This window comes from Bos indicus, chromosome 25 (genome assembly GCF_029378745.1).
Source record: "Bos indicus isolate NIAB-ARS_2022 breed Sahiwal x Tharparkar chromosome 25, NIAB-ARS_B.indTharparkar_mat_pri_1.0, whole genome shotgun sequence".
NCBI classification, from domain to species: Eukaryota; Metazoa; Chordata; class Mammalia; order Artiodactyla; family Bovidae; genus Bos; species Bos indicus.
The window spans coordinates 959891-970807 of record NC_091784.1 but is presented as its reverse complement, the minus strand read 5'-3'; the positions used below and the strand labels follow the sequence as shown (position 1 = coordinate 970807).

The 10917-nt window shown below is 45.3% G+C and overlaps 1 pseudogene; it reads left to right on the top strand.

The window, feature by feature from the left end:
* Nucleotides 1–232: 232 nt before the first annotated feature.
* On the top strand, nucleotides 233–10912 carry LOC139179806 (liprin-alpha-1-like; annotated as a pseudogene).
* The last annotated feature ends 5 nt before the right edge of the window (nucleotides 10913–10917 follow it).

Genomic DNA, 10917 nt, shown 5'->3' with positions numbered 1-10917 from the left:
CAGAGCCTTCGTGCCATTTCTCCTTGAGACAGTGGTGCTATTGGTCATAGTGTGAGAGCAGTGGTCATAGTGTGGGAGTGGTGTGTGTGAGAGCAGTGTGTGTGAGAGCGGTGGTCATAGTGTGAATAGCAGTGGTTGTAGTGTGAGATTGGTGGTTATAGCTCAGGAGCGGAGGTATCCTACCGTGAAACAGCAGTTGCCCCCGAGTGGGGGGCTGCCCCCATCCGCGAGGATGGGTTGCAGAAGGGCCCGCCTGTGGGCGCTTTTTCAGTGCTGCAACCCCAAGGCAAAGGCCAAGACAAGGAAGAACTTGGCCTCGGCCCAAGTCCTGTAAGGAGAGTGGCCTGAGGTGATGTCAGGATGCATTTAACAGGAGGCTTCCTGTGTGCTGTTTTGGATCTGTCAGGAATTCTCTGCTCCTTATTAATTCCTGAATACTCAGGAATTAAGAGGAGAGGCAAGCCTCTCCTGCTGGCCGAAGAATCCAGGCATTTCCTTCATTAATTTTTCTATATAGTGATAAGTACCCTCTTCCTTCTTGTGAACCATACGGTAAAAGTGACTGTTTACAACTCTCTCTCTCTTTAATATGGTTCGCCTATGTTTTGTAAGTCTGGAATTTTAATCTTTATCTTTGCTGAGAATAACTACCTTGTAAGACAGTATATATTTCCACACCATGTTGATTAAAACACCTTTGTTCCATCAGAGCTCTGGTCCCCGTGTCTTTCTCTCTCTCTCTCTCTATCTCTTTTTCAGGCTGATCCCTTGGAGCTCTGCAGACGCTCTCTGAATTCACTTTCCTGCCTGGGCTTCTAAGACCCTCTCGAGAAGGCACTTTGCATGTTCACTCCATTGAGAGGGCACCTGAGGCCTCTGTGAACAGAGCAAGCCCTGTGTCGGGGGCTTTATTGGCTTTCTGCATAAGCCAAGGAATATCAGCCTCTTTCTGTCCCTTACCTTCTTGTCGTCAACTCCGGACCACCAAGTTCCGGTCCATTAAAGGACCTCAACAAGTGGCACCCAGAACAGGGACTTGGTGCACGTAGGCAGATTCTTGGACGGAGTGACCCCAGGGCCTATTGAGGCCGGTAAGTACTAAGACATGGGTAAAAAGGCTGGAAAGCCCCATCACTTTTCTACTTTAATTCATCACTTATTTAAAGTTCAGGGATCTAACGAAATGCATGCTGATTTTTTAGCTAGATTAGAAACTGCTATTTCCCGTAGTGTATTTGGAGAAGCCAAAAGGCAACTAGAGAAATTATTTGCTTTACAACTCTCTCTCTCTTTAATATGGATTGCCTATGTTTTGTAAGTCTGGAATTTTAATCTTTATCTTTGCTGAGAATAACTACCTTGTAAGACAGTATATATGCCCACACCATGTTGATTAAAACACCTTTAATTACTTGCAAATTACCTGCATTATGTGATAATGCAAATCAGGGATGTCAAAAAGCTATGGCTCCAATTCGTGAGAAAGGGACTATTGATTATTTGAAGGCTTGTCGCAATCTAGGATTAGAAACTCAAAAGATGCAAATGGTAGCTGAAACAATAGCTGCTGCCTTAAGAAAGGGAAATAAAGGATGCTTTACATGTGGAAATAAGAACCATTTGAAAAGGGACAGCCCTAAGAAAGCTTAAAAAAAAAAAGAAAAGAAAAATATATAAAGATAAAAGACCTCCAAAAATCTGCCCTCGCTACAGTAGAGGAATGCATTGGGCAAAAGATTGTAAGTCTAAATCTGACATTGAAAGGAAACCTATTCCAGAAAACTGCAAGCAGGGACCCCCCAGGTCCCCTTCAGCAAAAACCTGAGACAAATTCCATCTTTTACCTGAAACCCTCAACATCTGGCAGTGCTGCCATCGATATACCAGCTTTGGTTTTAGATACTATGAAGTTAATGAGCTCTATTTAAATTCAAATTCACATGAACTGAAAAATATTAAATATATATAATTATTTACATATGAGTATAATTTAAATATAATTGTTTGCTAATCTAATTAAGACATGTCTTAAATCATCAACATTATATAATACTTTTATTATGCCTAGGTTTAAGGTAAACTAAATTTGTCAAAAAGGTAACTCTTTATATATATATATATATATATATATATATATATGAGATAAAAACTTTTGGATAAACTATTAAAAGTTATTATATTTTTAATAGAATAATCTATTATTGTAATCTGTTATTATAATCTAAAATAGTCTCTTAGGATTGGAATAACTTAAATTTCTAGAGTTCTACTAAACTAAATAATAAAAGTTTATTAAATAGCTAGGTCATTTCCAAATAAAATAAGATTTTAAAACATTAATTACTAAACATTAAATTCCTCTTACAAAAAGTTTTTCTTACAGAAAGACTAAAGAGATTTTAAACTATTAATAAATATATTTTATAATGTATAATATATTGATATATATAAATATAAATATATATTTATATGTAATAAATATATTCACCAATCTATAAAATGCTAATGTACAAGACACTTCATAGTTGCTAAGGAAAAGTGAGATATATGCTTTTAATAAAAAGATATAAGATATGACATACTCAGATATACATTCCACATTTTCCCTGGGGGCCCCTCCTCATTTAACAAACAATACAATTATTAAAATAACTTGGAAGAATGACGAGCCTATTTGGACAGAGCAGTGGCCCCTCACGAAAGAGAAATTACAGGCAGCTAAGGAACTTATAGATGCACAACTAGAATTAAAACATATTGAAGAGTCTTGTTCTCCTTGGAACTCTGCTATCTTTGTCATAAAAAAAAAAAAAAAAAAACCTAACAAATGGCGTCTCCTAACAGACCTTAGAAAAGTTAGTGCATCTGTGAAACCTATGGGTGCATTGCAACCAGGACAAGATTGCTTTTTTAATAAACCTTTACACCCTTTAGACCAATAGAGATTCGCTTTCTCTCTCTCTTATCCTAATCATATTAGACCTCATAAACGGTACCAATAGACTGTACTGCCACAAGAGATGATGAATTCTCCCACCATGTGTCAGTACTACGTAGCCAAAACCCTTGAGCCTGTGAGAAAGCAATTTCCTAACTTTCTTGTTATTCAGTATATGGATGATATATTGTTTTCGGCTCCATCTATCTTAAACACTGAACACATGTTTGATATAGCTCAACTATGCTTTAAAAACTCTAGATGAATCATTGCCCCTGAAAAAATTCAAACCTCTACACCATACTATTACTTGGGGTTCGTTGTTAATAGGCAACGCATTACTCCCCAACTAACTCAGATCCGTGCTGATAAATTATCAACCGTAAATGATTTTCAAAAGCTCTTAGGGGATATTAATTGGATTAGACCTTCTTTAGGCATTGCTAATTATCAACTGAATAGTCTATTTAGTACTTTAAAAGGAGATCCTGATTTAAATAGCCCTTGTTCACTTTCTCAAGAGGCACGAGAAGAACTCTGTTTGGTGCAAAATAAATTACAAAAACAATTTCTTACTCGCATCAAAATAGATTTACCTCTAGAATTGTTTATACTCCCCTCTCATTCTCCCACAGGACTTATTGCCCAACAAGAAGACCCAGTAAAATGGATCTATATCCGTTTTATGGAAATAAAGTCACTTACACCCAACCTTGATTTAATTGCTCTAATCGTTATCAATGGAAGAATTAGGACTAAAACTCTAATTGGCTCCGATCCTCATAAAATTGTAATACCTATCAATAAATACATATTACAGGTATTCCTTATAATCCACAGACACAAGACATAGTCAAAATAAACACATCACACACTAAAGTTACAAATAAAAAAAATTAAAAAGGGGAATACACAGGTACACTACTGTCTTCCTTATCTAAAGCAGACTTTACTAGCTTCTAACATATTTTCTAAACCTATAACTATTGTTACTACAGCTTTATTTGTTTTAAATTTTTTAACCTCTTCTTAAGATTCAACCCAAGGGGGCCCCCGGCATTCAAAATGGAGATGAAATAAGAACCCCAGGAAGAAGAAATTCCAATACGGGCCATGTCTGCTCCAAAGATCTCCAGAAAGCACCGCCTTCGACGGCATCACCCCGATGATCTCCTCACTTGGAGACAAATAAAAGCCCTACTAATCAAGCTGAAAATTTGGTCTCTCAACAGGGGTTGCCTCCGAGTCCTGAGTACATTCTCCCGGCAATGCTCAGTCTTTTGGCCTGTACCTCCCCCTGCTCAAGCTCAGACTAACACCCAACCCCCCTCTATTGCAGGTGGTCGAATGGACGGAGAGAGGACCAATCATTTCAACTAATGACTCTATACATATGCTTTCTCCCTAGTACATGAAAGGGCCTTCATACCCTGGGCAGGAAAGAAAACTAATTAAAATTTCTTTAGGCTATGAAGTCCTTCCCTTGTGCACGGGCCCAGCAAAATTGTGCATAAACGTCAGCCGACAAATTTGGGCTGACAAATTTGGGCTTTCATCCTACCTCCAAAAGAAGACTTTCAGACACTGCTTGGATTATTTACTGCCCTTTCGTTGTCTGTAAACCATGTTTATACTACTGAAACTTTCGGGAAAGAGTTAGGGAAAGAACAAAGAACTTTATGCAAAGGGTTTACTTATAAAAACTTTACTTATACTCCCATTCCTTGGGACAAATGTCAAACCAATCAAGAAAATCAATGTTTGTGGCTAATCATACAATTGTTGCTTGGGGACCCCATGGTATGTGGTTATCTGACTGCTCAGATGATATTAACAACACTGTGTGTGATATGGAAGGTCACTGACACTATGATGGAACATTACTATGACAAACGACTTCTTGAGTGACTTGACCATGGATTAGCCCCACCTCCTCCTAAGATCGTCCTCCATAAACAGAGTGGGCCTGAACAATGGGCCATTTGGAAACTTGCTGCAAGCATCAGAGCACAGAACAACTTGGAACTTGGACCGGACATTTCATAGGGACCAGTCGTCACAATAACTATTTCTTTCGCTACAGTCAGTCATATTTTATACAGGCCTGTGTCCCACTTCCTTTTGTTATAGCCATAGAAAATTTACAATTTAATAAGACTTTTACATTCTGTAACTTGTATTAATTGCAAACTATATACTTGTATTAACACCTCTATTTCTTTAAGCTTTTTGTGTTATTCCTGTTCACGTCAATCACAGTGCCTACAACTGGGAACAAATCAAATTTCATTTAATAAATATACGTGATAATGCCTCTCTGAATGTACAACTACTATAAAAGAAAATCTTTAAAACTTTTTTCTAAAAATCTGCCCTCTTCCCCTAATTTGGAAACTTTAGCTGAACAAATTACCTGGGCTAGACCCACGAGGATGGTTTCAAAGTATTACCCACAGTATCGGGTCTGGAACTGTAGCTTTGGTGATTGTCTTGATAATTTTATTTGTTGTTTACCGTCACCTTTCTATAAGGTTGGTTAATACTAACCAAATTCATTTGGTCAAGACCTTTTTTTTTACAAATATAATAAAATAGAGGGAATTGTCAGGAAGCATTTAACAAGAGGCTTCCTGTGTGCTGTTTTGGATCTGTCAGGAATTCTCTGCTCCTTATTAATTCCTGAAGAGGAGAGGCAAGCCTCTCCCACGGGCTGAAGAATCCAGGCATTTCCTTCATTAGTTTTTCTATACAGTGATAAGTACCCTCTTCCTTCCTGTGAACCATACGGTAAAAGTGATCGTATACAACTCTCTTTCCCTTTAATATGGATCACCTATGTTTTGTAAGTCTGGAATTTTAATCTTTATCTTTGCTGAGAATAACTACCTTGTAAGACAGTATATATTTCCACACCATGTTGATTAAAACACCTTTGCTCCATCAGAGCTCTGGTCCCCATGTATTTCTCTCTCTCTCTCTCTCTCTCTCTCTCTCTCTCTCTTTCAGGGTGATCTCTTGGAGCGCAGAGGCTCTCTGAGTTCACTTTCCTACCCGGGCTTCTAAGACCCTCTCGAGAAGGTGCTCTCCGTCTTCACTCCATCGAGAGGGCACCTGAGGCCTCCGTGAACAGAGCAAGTCCCATGTCGGGGGCTTTATTGGCTTTCTGCATAAATCAAGGAATATCAGCCTTTTTCTCTCCTTTACCTTCTCATCATCGACTCTAGACCACCAGGTTCCAGTCCATTAAAAGACTTCAACAAGGTGAGAGCAGCCAGGGACTACGCCCGTCGGATTGGCCCTCACCCAGTGAAGCGTTGGGGTTGTGTTTCATTTTGTTAGCATAGTTGTGGGCCCTGCTGGCCAGGGCATTTTGGCCTTAGTGGGCAGGATCGACCCCAGCAGTTTACCTTGTAAGAGGTTGTGCAGGTGCTGCATAGAGGATGGGCGGGGGCCCCACAAGAAGGGAAACACTGGCTGGAGGAGTCACGGGGGCATGTGGACTGAGCTATCAAGTCAGTCCTTGAAGCAGAAAGGCTAAGCCCCTTAACGTCTCCCTTCTTCCAAGGAAAGAATACACTGGCTGGAAGAGTCTCTGGGGCATGAGGATCGAGCTAGAGAGTCAGTCCTTGAAGCAGAAAGGCTAAGCCCGTTAATGTCTCCCATCTTACAAACCACGGACCAATGTGTCCAGTATTTTAATGACGGGTACCTACTGCTTACGTGTATGACATACACCCTCATAGCTTCACATGTCTACTACATGCCTCTTACAAGTGCTGGGCACTGTTCTGGGTGCTGGACACTCAGTATGTAGTAGGGGATATGTAGTCCAGGATCTTTCTATTTCTGCAAAGAAAAATAGAAGAACAAAAGACTCCGTGTGGTTCAGCTTGAGCAAGTTCACCACGTGGACGGCCCTGCATGCATGTAAATTGTGGTAAAATACATATAACATAAATTTAACATTTTAACCAGTTGACTGAATGACTGGGTGGCTTCAGTGGAGTCAGGCTAACAGATGGCCTTGGGGTGCCATCCACCTTTGTCCCAGAGGAACACTCCAAATCTTGGTGGCCTTGTAGACCTTCCCTTTATTCTTCACTCTCCCCAGTGGCTCTAGGTCATTGGTCTGTGTGTCATTTAAGAATCTCTTTATCCACTTTGTTGTTAGGTTTATGTTTTGGAAAGCTTCTCAGACGTCCCTGGGACTTGAGAAGGCAGGCTTGGATTCTGGGTTCTCCCCTGCCACGTGCCTGCCAGGTCGAGGTGGAGGCCAAAGGCCAGTCTGAGTTGTGGTGGTCTATGTGGTCTTGGGGTCAGTGGACCCCCTCTTCTCTGGAAGGGCAAGGAGATCCTTTGTGTGAAGCCTGGAGAGACTTGACAGGGTCAGTCTTCACAGTCTCTCTCTCTTTTTAATTTATATTTGCATTTAGTTTCCCCTTTAACTGTTTTCTAGGAGTTTCCAACTCCTAGTGTAGAACTCAAAATATGCAGGGAGCAGCTTCTTAAAAGAGAAGAGGAAATTGCTGAACTGAAAGCAGAAAGAAGCAACACCAGGGTCAGTAGGGGGATTCTCATGTGTTGACATTTGCCCCACGTGGGTCACCGCTAGCCTCCGTGTTGCTGTCTTTAAACTCTGTCTGATTTTCAAGTCATTTTTCACATCTTCCCACTGAGCAGACCAGGGTGGATCAGTTCGGGGTTCTCATACCTTACTCCAAATTTATGATGAGAGCTAATGTAATTTTAGTACCTTTGAGAGGGGAGTTCTCAACTTACATTTTTGTCCACGCTACACTTTGTGTGGGATCTTAGTTCCCCAATCAGGGATTAAAACCCATGACCCCTGCAGAAGGGTGGAGTCTTAACTACTGGGCCCCTGGGGAAGTCCACTCTTAACTTTAGACTGAACTGGCAGGATTCCAACGTGCCTTAGCATGTTTCCAGCTGTAGCGTGAGGCTGAAAGGAGTTATCGGCCCTGAAGTCAAGCATGAGGTTGAAAGTGCCCCTTTGGCCCTGCCCTGCAGCTGCTGTTGGAACACCTGGGGTTACTGGTTTCCCGGTACGTTCCATCCCTCTGGATTACAGTGGGCAAGTGGCAGGCACAGTCCCCAGCTAGCATGACCAGTGAGGTGGAGGTGCTCAGGGCACTGAAATTGCTGTTTGAGCACCACAAGGCCCTGGACGAGAAGGTACCAGCCACCCATCCATCCTGGATTTGTACACTTAGTGCCTTGTTTTGACCTCACCGATTGCCTGGAAGTGCTGTGTTCCTTCCCTGTCAAAACAAGGCTAAGGCTTCCTTTCCCCCTTAGAGACCCTCCTACGGCTCTCTAAGCCACGAGTAAGACCTGACTAAGGAGATCGCACTCAGGAAGTCATAGAAAAGCAGTCACAGGAGGAGAGCCAGTTGAAGGAGTGCCTGGCAGCCCTCTCTTTCCACGTTACAGATCTGGAGGAAGACCTGGACACGGCCAGGAAGAACCTCCTCAAGTCCAAGGACATGAACACGAAACTGCAGTGGGACATCCGCGAAGTGAGTGATGGCGGTCCTGTCTGCCTGAGGTGGACTGTGGGTCCCTTCTTCTCCCGGTGATCTCAGCCTTGGGATGGCTGCGTGAGTAAGAGCAGAGCACTGGAGAGACCACAACTGGCTGCCTCCCCACCTCTGCGTTGAGGTCTCTGGGGTAGAAGAGGCCTGGTCCAGGCAGTCCGTTGGCAGTGGACCGACATGAGGGCAGCCCTGGCGCTGTGCTGCACCCTGGGTGTGGACTCCTCCTTTCCACAAGTTCTAGGGGGCCCATTGTGCTCCTTTTGTAAAAATTCATTCATCCATTCATTCATTAATTGGTGTATAGTGGCTTTACACTGCTATGTCAATTTCTGCTGTACAGCAAAGTGAATCAATCATCTATCTATCTATCTGTCTATCTATCTGCCTCTCTTTTAGATTTCCTGCCCATTTACTTCACCACAGAGCACTGAGTAGACTTCCCTGTGCTGTACACTAGGTCCTTACTCATTGACTTTATGTGTAGTATCAGTACTGTATATATGTCAACCCCAGTCTCCCAGTTCATCCCCGCCTCCACCTGCCTGTTGAATGCTGAAATTTCCTTCTGATTCCCTCAGACGAGTCTGGTGACATCTGTGGAGCCCGTTCTCTCAGAGCGATGGGAGCATGCTGTGTGGGCTCTGCTGAGGCAGCTTGCCTGGCCATCTTCTCGAGTTTTCTGAGGTTCCGCTCCTTGAAGGGATGTGTGACAGTGATACAGTCAGACAAGTCGAGTGATGTTTGCTCACCCTCAGATCTTCAGGCCCGAAGAAATGTGGAATCATGATGTTTCTGGCGGTCGTGTCTGTGGGGGTCATGATTTATGAAAAACATTCCAGGGATGTGGTGCTGCTACGGGAATCGTCCCCACTGCCAGCCAGCCAGCCAGTCAGCCACCTTGTCCTTCTGGTGGGAAAGTGTTGCCCCGCACTGCCGGTGGGCACTGGCTGGTGATGAAGAGTCAGGCGGGGTTGTGCTGGCGTGGCTGTTGGGAGCGTTGCCCGGAGCTCAGTGAGCAGCTGAGGGGCCGTCCATCCGTTGGTGGGTGGTGGGCGGTGTCGGGTGCTCGCAGACCCTCCCAGAGCAGGGTCACTAACAACCGCCAGGGGGCGCCCTTCTGCCTGTGATCTTCTCCAGGCTTGGTTTCTCCTCCCCGCTGGCATCTCTGCTGTCCTTCCCCGGTTGGCCTCGTAGTCCGACCTTTTGTCTTCCAGAAGCTCTGCCACTAAGGAGGCTAAACGGTTCAAACTTCCTTCCCAGCTTAGGAAGGTAGAATGTGTGCCTCGCGCGTCCTGCTGCCTGCGCTGGCTTGCCACATGCAGTCCGAGGAGGGGGCGCAGTGGCGGCGGTTGCGGCGCCCAGGGCAGAGGGGAGCACGTCTTCTCTCACGAGCCGGTCACCAGCACCCTCCGTGAGCCACGCGTCACACACAAAACTGCACAGGCTGCGTGAGCAGGCATGCGGGCATGCCCCCCACGAACCTGGGGCCGGTGGTCCACACAGAGCATGGTCTGCTTGCCGCCCCTGCGGTCACAGCCCGCGTGCCGTCAGGACAGGGTCGTTGAGAGCGGAGCTGATGCTGTTCTTGGCGGACAGGCGGGAGAGAGTCATGGCAGCATGGAGAATAGGCTGTGCCAGATGGAGGCCCAACTGGAGGAGAACAAGGAGCTGCAGCGGGTGCCTGTGCTGACGGGGAGGCGGCGTCTGGGCAGGAGACACGGCTTGGGCAGGGGCCAGAGCTGCCTTTCTCCGCCGCTCCCTTCTCTGCCGCCGAGTGTGTGCATGTGTGGCCCCATCTGCTGATCCGGGCACCCACCTCCTCGGGAGCAGGGCCAGAGGTGGTCGCCCATAGGCGGTGGGCAGGAGCCAGGGCGTCCCCACGTTCAAAGAGGCTGCTTGTTGCTCTGACCAGCCAGTCTGGGAGCTGCTTGGGATACAGGTGGACCTCCCAACTGCCCCTCAGACAAACCTGAGGGTGCCAGCCCAGGGCCCATGAAACTGAAGGCATGGTGCCCAGGTGTGGAGCCTGCTTGCCTCGGACGTGGCGCTGGAGTCCCACATGCCAAACTGCTGGTCCAGACACGGTGTATGTGTAGGATGGCTGCTCCTAGGCAGGACGAGAACCGTAGTTGCGCTGCGACAGAAGGTGCGTCAGGAAAGGGTGATGGTGGAGGCTCACATCACCGAGTCCTGAGAGAGGTTTCCTGGAAAGGTTGGCCACACGGCGATACAGACCATTCAGGAAATGGAGTGGGGATCCCAGGTCCAGCCTCACATGTTAGTACTGTCCCCACTATGCCTGTGTTCTTGGGCCTGGACTGCAGAGCCTCAAAGACGGGCTCCCAGGGGGCAGTGGTTCTGACTCCCATTGTGAGACCTGTGGTGAGGCGCCTTCCCGGCTTAGGCAGAGAGCTCAGTGGCTCC